Source organism: Aulostomus chinensis, chromosome 1 (genome assembly GCF_037954235.1).
Source record: "Aulostomus chinensis isolate RoL2024-O1b breed Wild chromosome 1, RoL_Achi_v1.0, whole genome shotgun sequence".
NCBI lineage: Eukaryota > Metazoa > Chordata > Actinopteri > Syngnathiformes > Aulostomidae > Aulostomus > Aulostomus chinensis.
The window spans coordinates 56,569,812-56,582,354 of NC_141320.1; the positions used below are offsets into that span (position 1 = coordinate 56,569,812).

Sequence of the window (12,543 nt, forward strand, 5' to 3'; positions counted from 1 at the left end):
CAGACTCGCTAACGTTTCCTTAACTCGCTAACCTGGTAGCAGCGGTAGTGATGAGTGGAGTGATCCAGGATTTCGTTTTGAAAAACGCGTATTGATGACGTATTGATGACGTACTTAGTGACGTCCAAAGCCTCGCCGACCGGCAGTGACCACGTGACTGATTCAGGACCTGGTTCTCTGGCTTGGCGTGAGATTCGAAACCAATCAAGCCTGATTTATGCTTCTCCGTCGCGTCGACGCGTGGTGACGTCAACGTCGAGGACTGTGATTGGTCCGCTCAAATTGTCATTTCCGGTTCAGTCGCAGCCCAACAACACCGCCATTTTCAAAGTTTCTGTGGTGAAGGCTTCAAGAAAAAATGGACCAAGCCGAAGAAAGGAGTATTCTTGGCACTACAAAGACTGACAAATGGCCAACAATTGTTGTCTGTGACCGGAAGAAAACCAAGGAATCCGACAAGAGCTCCGTAAACAATACAAAGACAAAGCCACACCCCCTAGCGGCTTGGCGGTGAAGAGCAGAGCAACGCGTTCCCTCGACGCAGAATAAACCAGGCTTTCCAGTCGCAGCTGTCTTACGCCCCCGTGCCAGATAAGGACCCCCATCGGGCTGTGCCACTCTGGAGGGAGCGCGTCTCACAGTCAGTCAGCGGAACCATGCGGATCCGGGCCGGAGCTGTGGGAAGGAGCGCCAATTGTATCGGGTTGTTGTTTTCTGGACTGCAGCAGAACAGGAGCAGCCGGGACTGGAATGTAGAAGTAGGTTATCTTGAAGTTGACTCAGTTATGGTGAACGATATTGTGGTTCAACACTTTCATGAGCTTTAAGGCAAACATATTTCATGAGGAAACAACGCCGGAATTGGACGGATTTCAGCGGCACACAACAACGTATCCGATACACCTCATTGGAAACCTGGTGGTCTCAGACTAAGAAACACCAGTCACCATGAAGAAAGGAACTTTTAGCTGAGGACTCATGTTCTTTTCTGCAGGTTGAATGTCGCATTTGTTGGACAGAAGCGTCTCATCTCAACAAAAGCACCTCTTCAGTGCTGAGGCATGATGGGGCCAGGCATGAGAATGAAGTCCCAGATCCACCAGGATGAACTCAGGTATACAGCCACTCTCCAACTGACTCACAGTTGCTTCATTGATCATTAATTCCTATTCATTTCTTCTCTACTTCATCTTTTACCATCCAGCTTCCAGGAAGCAGATGCTGGATGAGGCTCTGCTGAATTTCATCCTGAAGGACTGCCAGCCCCTCAGCACTGTTGAGAGGGAAGGGTTCAGGGAACTGGTTCAGGTCCTTGAACCTCATATGTTTGCCAACCAGAAAGGTTTGTGTGGAAATGATCTAAAGCAGTCGTTGATATCTCCAGTTTATTTCATCTTGAATTTCAATGTCTTGATTTACTCTGGGTGTCATTTTCAGACCATCAAACAAACGGTGGCCAAAAAGTACCAGGAGGAACGGGAAGGAGTGAAAAAGGAAGTCCAGCTGCCATGTGGACATCTGTGGACATGGAGGCTCCCTTGGCTCTGACCTGTCACTGCATTAGTGAGAATGAATGTGTTGGGAGTGCAAGACTTTCCACAAAGTCACCCTGCTGACAGTTTGGCCCCAGTCCAAAGAGGCATGATGGAGGACTGGGCCATCACCAACAAAGTCAAGTGTCTTGTGAGCGACGCAGCACCAAACATGACAGCATCCACTAGACAGCTCCAAATTCACCACTCAGTCTGCACTGCACATCGTCTGAATCTAGGAGTCCGAAAATCCTGTGATCAGATCCCCACTTCCATCATCAGACACAAAGCCAGGAACACTGTCACATCCTTCAGATCAGCACTACAGCCAAGGAGAAGCTGGCTCAGGTGCAGCAACAGATGGGAGGGCCAACCCTGAAACTCATCAGTGAGGTGCCAACACGCTGGAACAGCACACACAGCTGTCAGGGCTGCATGATGAGAGGGAACCAGTGTGGGAACCTCTGGCCTCTCTAAGACAGATTTGACTCCACTGACAGCTGAGGAGTTCACCACCATAGGAGAAGCACTTCTAGTAAACAGAGGTCATTCTAGTAGCCTGGTCCCTCTGTGGTTGAGCTATAATTTTAGGAAATATGGTCATTATTCAATGGTGACATCTCTCTGCTGAATAATGTAGAACTGAACGGATCCACTGGACCTTCTTTTTACAAACAGCAGCATGCAGCAGCTGTCCTGAGTGGAAAACTGCACATTTCTGTTGGTGAGAGTTCATCAAGTGATGGACTTTGTCTCTCAACAGAAGCTGTGTGGAAAAACCCTGCAGCTACGAGCGCTTCAGATTCTGAGAGTGATTCTTACGCCATTGGCTGGTTTAACCTGGCGTCTGACCATGGAGGTGGCCGAGAGGAGCGTGACATGGCTGCACAGGTAAATCAACTAAAGCAGTGTTAGTCTTTGGCAGCAGGCCAGGCCGACAAATGCTAATGTCTCTGACTGACTGACTGATGAAGTTGGACCATTGGTCAGCAACAATGATGCATGACCACAAATAGTGGCCTGGGTCTTGATGAAGCTCACGTTACTGTCAGCATCATTTTGATGTCATGAGCAACTCTGACTACATCACTGTAGCATTATTTTGAGGTTATTAGCAACTCTCACTACATCACTGTGGCATCATTTTGAAATCAGTAGCAACTCTCACTACATCACTGGAGCGTCATTTTGAAATTAGCATTAACTTTCATTACATCACTTTAGCATCATTTCTTAGGTTAGTAGCAACTCTCACTACATCACTGTAGCATCGTTTTGAGGTTTGTAGCAACTCTAACCACATCGCTTTAGCATCATTTTGAGGTTCGTAGCAACTCTCACTACATCACTGTAGCATCATTTTGAGATTAGTAGCAACTCTCACTACATCACTGTAGCATCGTTTTGAGGTTCGTAGCAACTCTCACTACATCACTGTGGCATCATTTTGAGATTAGTAGCAACTCTCATTACATCACTTTAGCATCATTTTGAGATTAGTAGCAACTCTCACTACATCACTTGAGCATCATTTTGAAATTAGCATTAACTTTCATGACATCACTTTAGCATCATTTTGAGATTAGTAGCAACTCTCACGACATCACTGTAGAATCATTTCTTAGGTTAGTTGCAACTCTCAGTACATCACTGTAGCATTGTTTCTGAGATTAGTAGCAACTGTCATTGCATCACTTTAGCATCATTTTGAGGATAGTAGCAACTCTCAAAACATAACTGTAGCATTGTTTTGAGGTTTTTAGCAACTCTAACCACATCACTGTAGCATCATTTTGAGGTTTAAAGCAACTCTCACTACATTACTGTAGCATCATTTATAGATTAGTATCAACTCTCACTACATTACTGTAGCATCATTTATAGATTAGTATCAACTCTCACTACATTACTGTAGCATCATTTATAGATTAGTATCAACTCTCACTACATTACTGTCAGCATCATTTATAGATTAGTAGCAACTCTCACTACATTACTGGCAGCATCTTTTTGAGGTTCGTAAAAACTCTCACTACATTACTGTCAGCGTCATTTTCAGGTTTTTGGCAACTCCCACTACGTCACTGTAGCGTCATTTCTTCGATTAGTAGCAACTCTCATTACATCACTGTAGCATCATTTTGAGGATAGGAGAAACTCTCACTGCATCACTGTAGCTTTATTTTGAGGATAGTAGCAACTCTCAAAACATAACTGTAGCATCGTTTTGAGGTTTTTAACAACTCTAACCACATCAATGTCAGCATCGTTTTGAGGTAAGCAGAAAGTCTCACCACATCACTGGAGCATAATTTCTTAGGTTAATAGCAATTCATATTACATCACTTTCGCATTATTTTGAGTTGAGTCGCAACTCTCACTACATCACTGTAGCATCATTTTGAGGTTTTTAGCAACTCTCACGACATTACTGTAGCATCATTTTGAGGTTCGTCGCAACTCACTACATCAGTGGAGCATCATTTCTTAGCTTAATAGCAATTCTTATTACATCACTGTAGCATCATTTTGAGGTATTAAGCAACTCTCACTACATTACTGTCTGCATCTTTTTGAGGTTTTTAGCAACTCTAACTACATTACTGGAGCATCATTTTTAGGTTCGTAGCAACTCTCATTACATCACTTTCAGCATCATTTTAAGGTTAGTAGCAACTCTCACCACATCACTGTAGCATCATTTCTTAGATGAGTAGCAACTCTCATTACATCACTGTAGCATCATTTTGAGGTTAGTAGCAACTCTCACTACATCACTGTAGCATCATTTTGAGGTTAGTAGCAACTCTCATTACATCACTGTAGCATCATTTTAAGGTTAGTAGCAACTCTCACGACATCACTGTAGAATCATTTCTTAGGTTAGTTGCAACTCTCAGTACATCACTGTAGCATTGTTTCTGAGATTAGTAGCAACTGTCATTGCATCACTTTAGCATCATTTTGAGGATAGTAGCAACTCTCAAAACATAACTGTAGCATTGTTTTGAGGTTTTTAGCAACTCTAACCACATCACTGTAGCATCATTTTGAGGTTTAAAGCAACTCTCACTACATCACTGTGGCATCGTTTATAGATTAGTATCAACTCTCACCACATCACTGTAGCATCATTTCTTAGATTAGTAGCAACTCTCATTACATCACTGTAGCATCGTTTCTTAGGTTAATCGCAACTCTCACTACATCACTGTCGCATCATTTTGAGGATAGGAGCAACTCTCACTGCATCACTGTAGCTTTATTTTGAGGATAGTAGCAACTCTCAAAACATAACTGCAGCATCGTTTTGAGGTTTTTAGCAACTCAAACTACATCAATATCAGCATCATTTTGAGGTTAGTAGCAACTCTCACCACATCACTGGAGCATCATTTCTTAGGTTAATAGCAATTCTTATTACATCACTTTAGCATTATTTTGAGTTGAGTCGCAACTCTCACTACATCACTGTGGCATCATTTTAAGGTTAGTAGCAACTCTCACCACATCACTGTAGCATCATTTCTTAGGTTAGTAGCAACTCTCACTACATCACTGTAGCATCGTTTTGAGGTTCGTAGCAACTCTCACTACATCACTTGAGCATCATTTTGAAATTAGCATTAACTTTCATGACATCACTTTAGCATCATTTTGAGATTAGTAGCAACTCTCACGACATCACTGTAGCATTGTTTTGAGGTTTTTAGCAACTCTAACCACATCACTGTAGCATCATTTTGAGGTTTAAAGCAACTCTCACTACATCACTGTGGCATCGTTTATAGATTAGTATCAACTCTCACTACATTACTGTAGCATCATTTATAGATTAGTATCAACTCTCACTACATTACTGTAGCATCTTTTTGAGGTTCGTAAAAACTCTCACTACATTACTGTCAGCGTCATTTTCAGGTTTTTGGCAACTCCCACTACGTCACTGTAGCGTCATTTCTTCGATTAGTAGCAACTCTCATTACATCACTGTAGCATCATTTTGAGGATAGGAGAAACTCTCACTGCATCACTGTAGCTTTATTTTGAGGATAGTAGCAACTCTCAAAACATAACTGTGGCATCGTTTTGAGGTTTTTAACAACTCTAACCACATCAACGTCAGCATCGTTTTGAGGTAAGCAGAAAGTCTCACCACATCACTGGAGCATCATTTCTTAGGTTAATAGCAATTCATATTACATCACTTTAGCATTATTTTGAGTTGAGTCGCAACTCTCACTACATCACTGTAGCATCATTTTGAGGTTTTTAGCAACTCTCACGACATTACTGTAGCATCATTTTGAGGTTCGTAGAACTCACTACATCAGTGGAGCATCATTTCTTAGCTTAATAGCAATTCTTATTACATCACTGTAGCATCATTTTGAGGTATTAAGCAACTCTCACTAAATTACTGTCTGCATCTTTTTGAGGTTTTTAGCAACTCTAACTACATTACTGGAGCATCATTTTTAGGTTCGTAGCAACTCTCATTACATCACTTTCAGCATCATTTTAAGGTTAGTAGCAACTCTCACCACATCACTGTAGCATCATTTCTTAGATGAGTAGCAACTCTCATTACATCACTGTAGCATCATTTTGAGGTTAGTAGCAACTCTCACCACATCACTGTAGCATCATTTCTTAGATTAGTAGCAACTCTCATTACATCACTGTAGCATCATTTTAAGGTTAGTAGCAACTCTCACCACATCACTGTAGCATCATTTTGAGGTTAGTAGCAACTCTCACCACATCACTGGAGCATCATTTCTTAGGTTAATAGCAATTCTTATTACATCACTTTAGCATTATTTTGAGTTGAGTCGCAACTCTCACTACATCACTGTGGCATCATTTTGAGGTTAGTAGCAACTCTCACGACATCACTGTGGCATCATTTTAATTTTTGTAGCAACTCTCACTACATCACTGTCAGCATCATTTTGAGGTTAGTAGCAACCCTCACTAAATGACTGTAGCATCATTTTAAGGATAGTAGAAACTCTCACGACATTACTGGAAGATCATTTCTTTTTTTTTTCTTTTTTTTTGGTAGAATGATTTCTTAGGTTCGTAGCAACTCTCACTACATCACTTCAGCATCATTTGAGATTAGTAGCAACTCTCACTACATTACTATAGCATCAGTTTGAGGTTTTAAGCAACTCTCACTACATCACTTTAGCATCATTTTGAGGTTCTTAGCAAATCTTACTATATGACTGTCAGTATCATTTTGAGGGTTGTAGCTACTCTTAAAATATTACTGTCGCTTAATTTTTAGATTAGTAGCAACTCTCACTACATCACTTTAGCATCATTTTGAGGTTAGTAGCAATTCTCACTACATCACTTTAGCATCATTTTATCCTTGAGATTGGGGACCAATAATTTTAATGTCCATTTTAGGGACATGTACTGTACACAGACACACAGATTTATGAAAGTCACTTTCAGGTGCCTGAAATTCCTTTGGGGACTAAAGTAATTTGAACATTTGTGTGTACTTTGTTTTGTGATGATAAGATTTACACCGACCAAGTCAGCCATATTGGCACCACAATCCAATTGGCATGTCAATAAACATCACCCAATAAACCAAGGTCTTCTGTCTAAATGTATGTCACTGAAACATACTGTATTGTATTGCCTCACACTTACAGCATACAAGGATGCATGGCGTGGGTGGAACTGCCTGAATCTCTTCTGCAATGGAAGTTTGGTCAACCGTGTGGAACATTCCTGCACGATCCCCTTTGAGTGTGAAAGTAGCATCAACACAGCACCACGTGGTCCACCAGCAGCTTGGATTTCTGCTCCTTGTCTTGTAGTTCCACTTGACTTCTCCAAGGGAAGAGACTGCAAATAGTCAAGAACTCTGGGAAATTTGGTGGCTGTGGCCTCCTCAAATTCCACATTGATGTGGACACCAGTTCAAAGTTTGAAGTGCAGTTATCAACTCTGCACTGAAGTTGTTTCGTTAAAGGATAAATGATTTCCATTGTCCAATGATTTTTTTACATTCCAATCCTCTAAAGTGATGGACTGATACTGTAAATATGCAGAAATTCTCTATTGTTCAAAGTACAGATTCTGTGTTTATACATTGTCATAGTTTTTGTACTTGGAGAAACCAGAATCTAACAGGAAATCACTGTAGAAAGTTGGCTCAGTTTTATAAAGTAACAACTAAATAGCTTCAATTGACAGTGATTGACCTTAAACTTGGCTATTTTGATGGACTATGCTTGCTTTTCCACTGTCAAATGAACTTTTTTAATGGGAAATTCCTGCTCATAGACTGGTTTGTTTCATAAATGAACCAGTAAGAGCCCTGAACTTAGAGAAGAACCTGAAAGGTCCTTGTTCTTCATGTTTTTTTACGTGATGGGCCTGTTTTCCTGCAGTTGAATGCACATTTATCAACACTAAATGGACTGTAATTTCATCAGTTTGGACTGTGAAACCTTCTGTGTATTTTTACAGTTTATTCCATGTAATTTTTTGGAACAGTTAATTACTGTAATTTGACGGTGTTCATCTGGAAACTCTGCTGTCAGACTTTTTACTGTTTTTTTTACAGTTTTTTTTCTCGACAGTGTACACAGAGGTCTGGTGGTTGAGCCGGGGCATTTTTACAAGCTGCTACCCAAAATGAACGCATTTCTTCATTCAAAAGACAAAACGGTCCCAGAGCTGATTGACCCAGAATGGAAATGGCACCTCACATTTTGTGTCTGTGTCCCACAACATTGTGTGTGATTGACAGGTCAACTGTCTGCCAGACAGAGTCTTGCCCCCACACAGCTGAGAAACGCAGCTCTCAGCAGCTGCCTCAGTCACACAGAAGATAGACGCATTTCCTGGTTGGCGAGTTCAGACACAACTTCTCTGAGTGCAGGATTCACTTCTCTCATTGCTGTTTGTTCACTCTTGAGGTTTTATTCCTCCACCAACCTGCTTCTGTCTGGAAAGAAACAAATAACTGGAGTGCTGCACATCAACAGACTTGGAGTTTGGACACGGACGAATGAAGTTTGGCTTTTTGTTTCTTCCATCAGATCAGAGCTGATAGGAAAACAATCAGGTGGTTTATTAAACCAGCAGTGAGCTGGACTTCAGCCCAGGTCCACAGTCCCACTGTCAGTTCACTTCAACATGAACGAACAAAATCCAACCCTCACATGGCCTGGAAATAAATAGCAATTACATAACAACCCCTTTATTTCTCTCCTGTTCAGGTCCAGTTGGACTCATTCATCTCTATTTGGTAGGATTTCACTTCATGAGTTCAGAAGCATCTTCACATGAGACGCTGGTTCCTCACATTGATTGATCGTTGAATTCTGTCTTTGATCTCTGCATTCTGTGTTTGATGTCTGAATTCAGTCTCTGATCTCTGGGTTCTGAGCATTGATCTCTGACTGATTCTAAACTCATCAAAGGATCACATCAGCATCTTGGTCCAGACTCCAGATGGTGATTTTACCAAGTTCACCACAGTCCTTGTTGCTGTCTGCTGTTGGGTCACAGCAAAGTAAGGAAACAGCCTGACGGTCCTCAGGAGGAAATTCAACAGCCTCCAAAGATGGAGGTGAATCTAGACCTGCTCATGTTGGCCATCCTTGATGAACTTGGGCGGTACTGTGGTGCTGGGATGAGGTCATGGAGCTGATCTGGGAGCAGTCCTGATGTTAAATGCTGTGATGAAGGACAGTGTGGAGGCAAAATGGACAAAATGTGTCAACATGAAATAAAGTTGTAAACCTGCTTGAAGCCTTATTTTGTGTCTGATGGCCATTTTTAAAATCACTAATGATTTTTTGACTGAACATCCTGGATCCTGTGGTGCCTGATGAGGAGACAATTTGAGTACAGAGTTGGAGAAGAGGGTTTTTGGAGGGGAGATGATTTTTGCAGTGCTACAAGTCAATAATAACTGTGGCAAAATGTCATCATGTTTCAAAATGTCCTCACTAAGATGGTTATTAATTCTGTCTCTCCCTCATTCTCAGCTGCTACAGCCTTTAAAGAAACCCTTTGACTGGTGGATCTAACAAAGATCAGATGTTGTCTCCTCTAGAACATCAACAGTTTAACGTTGTGGGCAGGACTCCTACCTGAGCAGGGAGACCCCAATGGATTTCTAGTCCTGATAGGGAGAGGGAGCCTCCTGGGTGGGGAACCTGATAGGGAGTGGGATGATCCGCCCATTGTGGGTGATTGACAGGGCAGGTTTGATCCATGTTTTCATTTTCAAAAGTAATTTTGAATATTTGTGGAAAGTTCGCCCACCTTGAACATGTAGAAGATGTCTTCTGATAGTTAATCGACTGTTGTCACATTTAAGGATCACTGTAGCAGGTAAGATGAAGGCTACACAGGACCAGCTGGAGATACCGGGGATTGAACCCAGGGCCTCATACATGCTCAGCATGCGCTCTACCACTGAGCTACACCCCCTGTGGTAGAGTCACTGTTTAACTGGTGAATGAATTTCCAGTTGATTTTAGGAAACCTAGAAGTTCCTCAGGTGCCATCAATCTTAAGTCTCTCCTTCACTTTGTGTGTGGTTCAAAGTCAGTGGTTTCATCAGAGCTCAACAACAGAACAAGCTGAAGTCTTCTGGAGAACGAGGGCACCGATCCCACCACCTCTCACATGCTAAGCTAGCGCTCTACCATTGAGCTCCTTCCTCTGCTCAGCAACATAACAGATAATGCAGGTTGACCTTCAGGCTGCTGGGAGGTCAACACCTGAAATATTTCCAGGATTCTGTCGTGTTGGTAGAAACAGTTTGAGGGAAGAAAACCCTCAAACATGATGATGTCATTATTGAAGGCTTTACTGCTCCAAACCTTTGCTTGTTCTTCTGGGGTTGTGAGAGGTTCTGAGTGATGCATGGAAACTGAAGGTTTAGGCATCAGTTCAAAGTAGCAGGAGCTTAAGGGGACATTTCAGATTTGTTGAAGTTGAGTCCTACTGCCTTCTTTTTCATGACGATGGTGATGTCAGAGTTCTTGCTCAGAACGATCCATGCTGTTCCTCCTATTAGTTCTGGAAAGTTGGAGCAAAACGTCATGCAGGGTCACAGGGTCACGTGTTTTGTGTTATCAGCAGATTTAATCTATAGAGTGAGTGACGTGTGGTGTGTTTGTCAGGAGCTTAAAGACCAAAGTTGTTGACGTACAAGAGAAGTAAACACGTCAAAGCTGCTTCATTTTAATGAGTGAAACTGAACATTAAGAGAAGAATGACAACAAAAATGGAGTGAAGAAGTCGTCTTCAAAACACACACACACACACACTCTCACAAACACACACACACACACTCACACACACACACACTCTCACAAACACACACACACACTCACACACACACACACACTCTCACAAACACACACACACACTCACACACACACTCACATAGTCATATACATGCAGTCAAATGCCAGTAAATTCTGAGTATTTTTGAATCCATTTTCATTTCACTCTTCTCTTTATGTTGCCCCCTGCTGGACAATAGTTTTAAGGTTAATGTGGAAAAAAAGCAGACAATAAATACGACTATTATTGAAATGTCGGCGACTTCATTCGATCTGAAAGTTCATTGTTGACCAAACAGACACTGATACAACAGGCTTAAAGTCTACCTCCATCGGCTAAAGATGCCCCTGGATCATAAAGCACAGCTCGACTGCTGGCTAACATGCAGGCGTGGGCCCATCACTGAAATCAGCAGTCATGAAAAACTGTGTTGGCCTCCAGACCCAAGCTTGAAGAGGTTTGAAAACTGGACCCAGGAGAATTTTAACTGAAAACCCCTGCTCTGGAGGATCTGAGGGATGCATGACTGCCCTCTGTTGACCTGTTTAATACAGGAATATCTGAGAAGTACTGAGGACGGCAAAGGGTGCTGATTGGCCAGCAGCCCCACACAGGTCAAAGGTCACCCCTCACGGCGGACCAGTTTATTATAATAGTCACGACACCATCCGTTACAGTTGGGTTGGGTTCAGGCTCTTCAGCGCTTCTTATTTTTCCGTGAGCTCCTCCAGCTGCTGGTCCGTCTCTCCTCTTTTCTTCCTCTTCTGCTTACTTTTTTGTTTCTTTGTTCTTTAACTTTAAACAGAACTTCTCCTCTCCCCCTTTTCACGGTCACAATACTGTTGACCTCCCGTGAGCCTTGAATCTCCATCCTGACCAGCAGACAGAAGCCACCTTGTGCCTGAGAAGAGCATCGTGAATCCCAGTGGGAGCCACGGTCGTTGAGGTGGAGGCTTGGTAGGCCGTCCCCCCACCAGGTCGTTGGAGAGGTTCCGTACATTGATGAGAACAATCCAGCTGAGAACGTAAGCAGGTCCTGTTGGTTGTCGTGCTGTCACAGTAACAAAGACCAGTGCTGCGTCTGTTCAGGCCTCAACTCCTGTCTCACTGCCAGCTCCACCTGACTCCTCAGACTCTGCTCAACCTCCATTCAGGAGTTTTCTTTGTTTGGAGGTCACTGACCCTTCATCCTGAACATCTTCTCACCTGCTACCTTTGCCGTCCACTTGAGTCTCAGATAAATCTTTTGATTCATGTCTGATCCTCCATGTGCCTTCATTGCTTTACTGGTATTATTACTCTGTCTTACGTGCTTCCTTGTTTGTATTCAATCCTCTTAAAATTCCAGGAAGTGTTTCAACTGGTTTTTATATTTGTATGTAAGTCTCTGACCCTCAAAGAACTCACTGATAAGCTGGAACCTGAGACTGAGCGTTTCTCATTGGACTCTAAATTACAACCAGCGGTGCCCTGAGTAACAACTGTGTTAGCATCCTAAAGCTACATCATCACCACCAGCTGATCAAGTCACTACTCTGTACACAAGTCACTGTAACCTAGCAAAGTTGAACCTAGAGGAAAAGTACAGTTGAAGCCAGATGCAAACAGATGTTGATGTTTACTCTGTAGTCCTGGCAGCAAGTGTCCTTGGAGACGTCACTCCAGACACTCG

General features: G+C 42.5%; 1 long non-coding RNA gene and 1 other non-coding gene across 2 annotated transcripts; one reads left to right on the top strand and one right to left on the bottom strand.

Annotated features, from left to right (window-relative positions):
* Positions 1-1,582: 1,582 nt before the first annotated feature.
* Positions 1,583-7,421, top strand: LOC147272331 (uncharacterized). The gene is made up of 3 exons (XR_015117567.1): positions 1,583-1,925; positions 2,296-2,423; positions 7,208-7,421. It is a non-coding gene; the product is annotated as an uncharacterized LOC147272331 (long non-coding RNA).
* Positions 7,422-9,935: 2,514 nt separating this feature from the next.
* Positions 9,936-10,007, bottom strand: trnaa-agc (transfer RNA alanine (anticodon AGC)). The gene has a single exon. It is a non-coding gene; the product is annotated as a tRNA-Ala (tRNA).
* Positions 10,008-12,543: the final 2,536 nt, after the last annotated feature.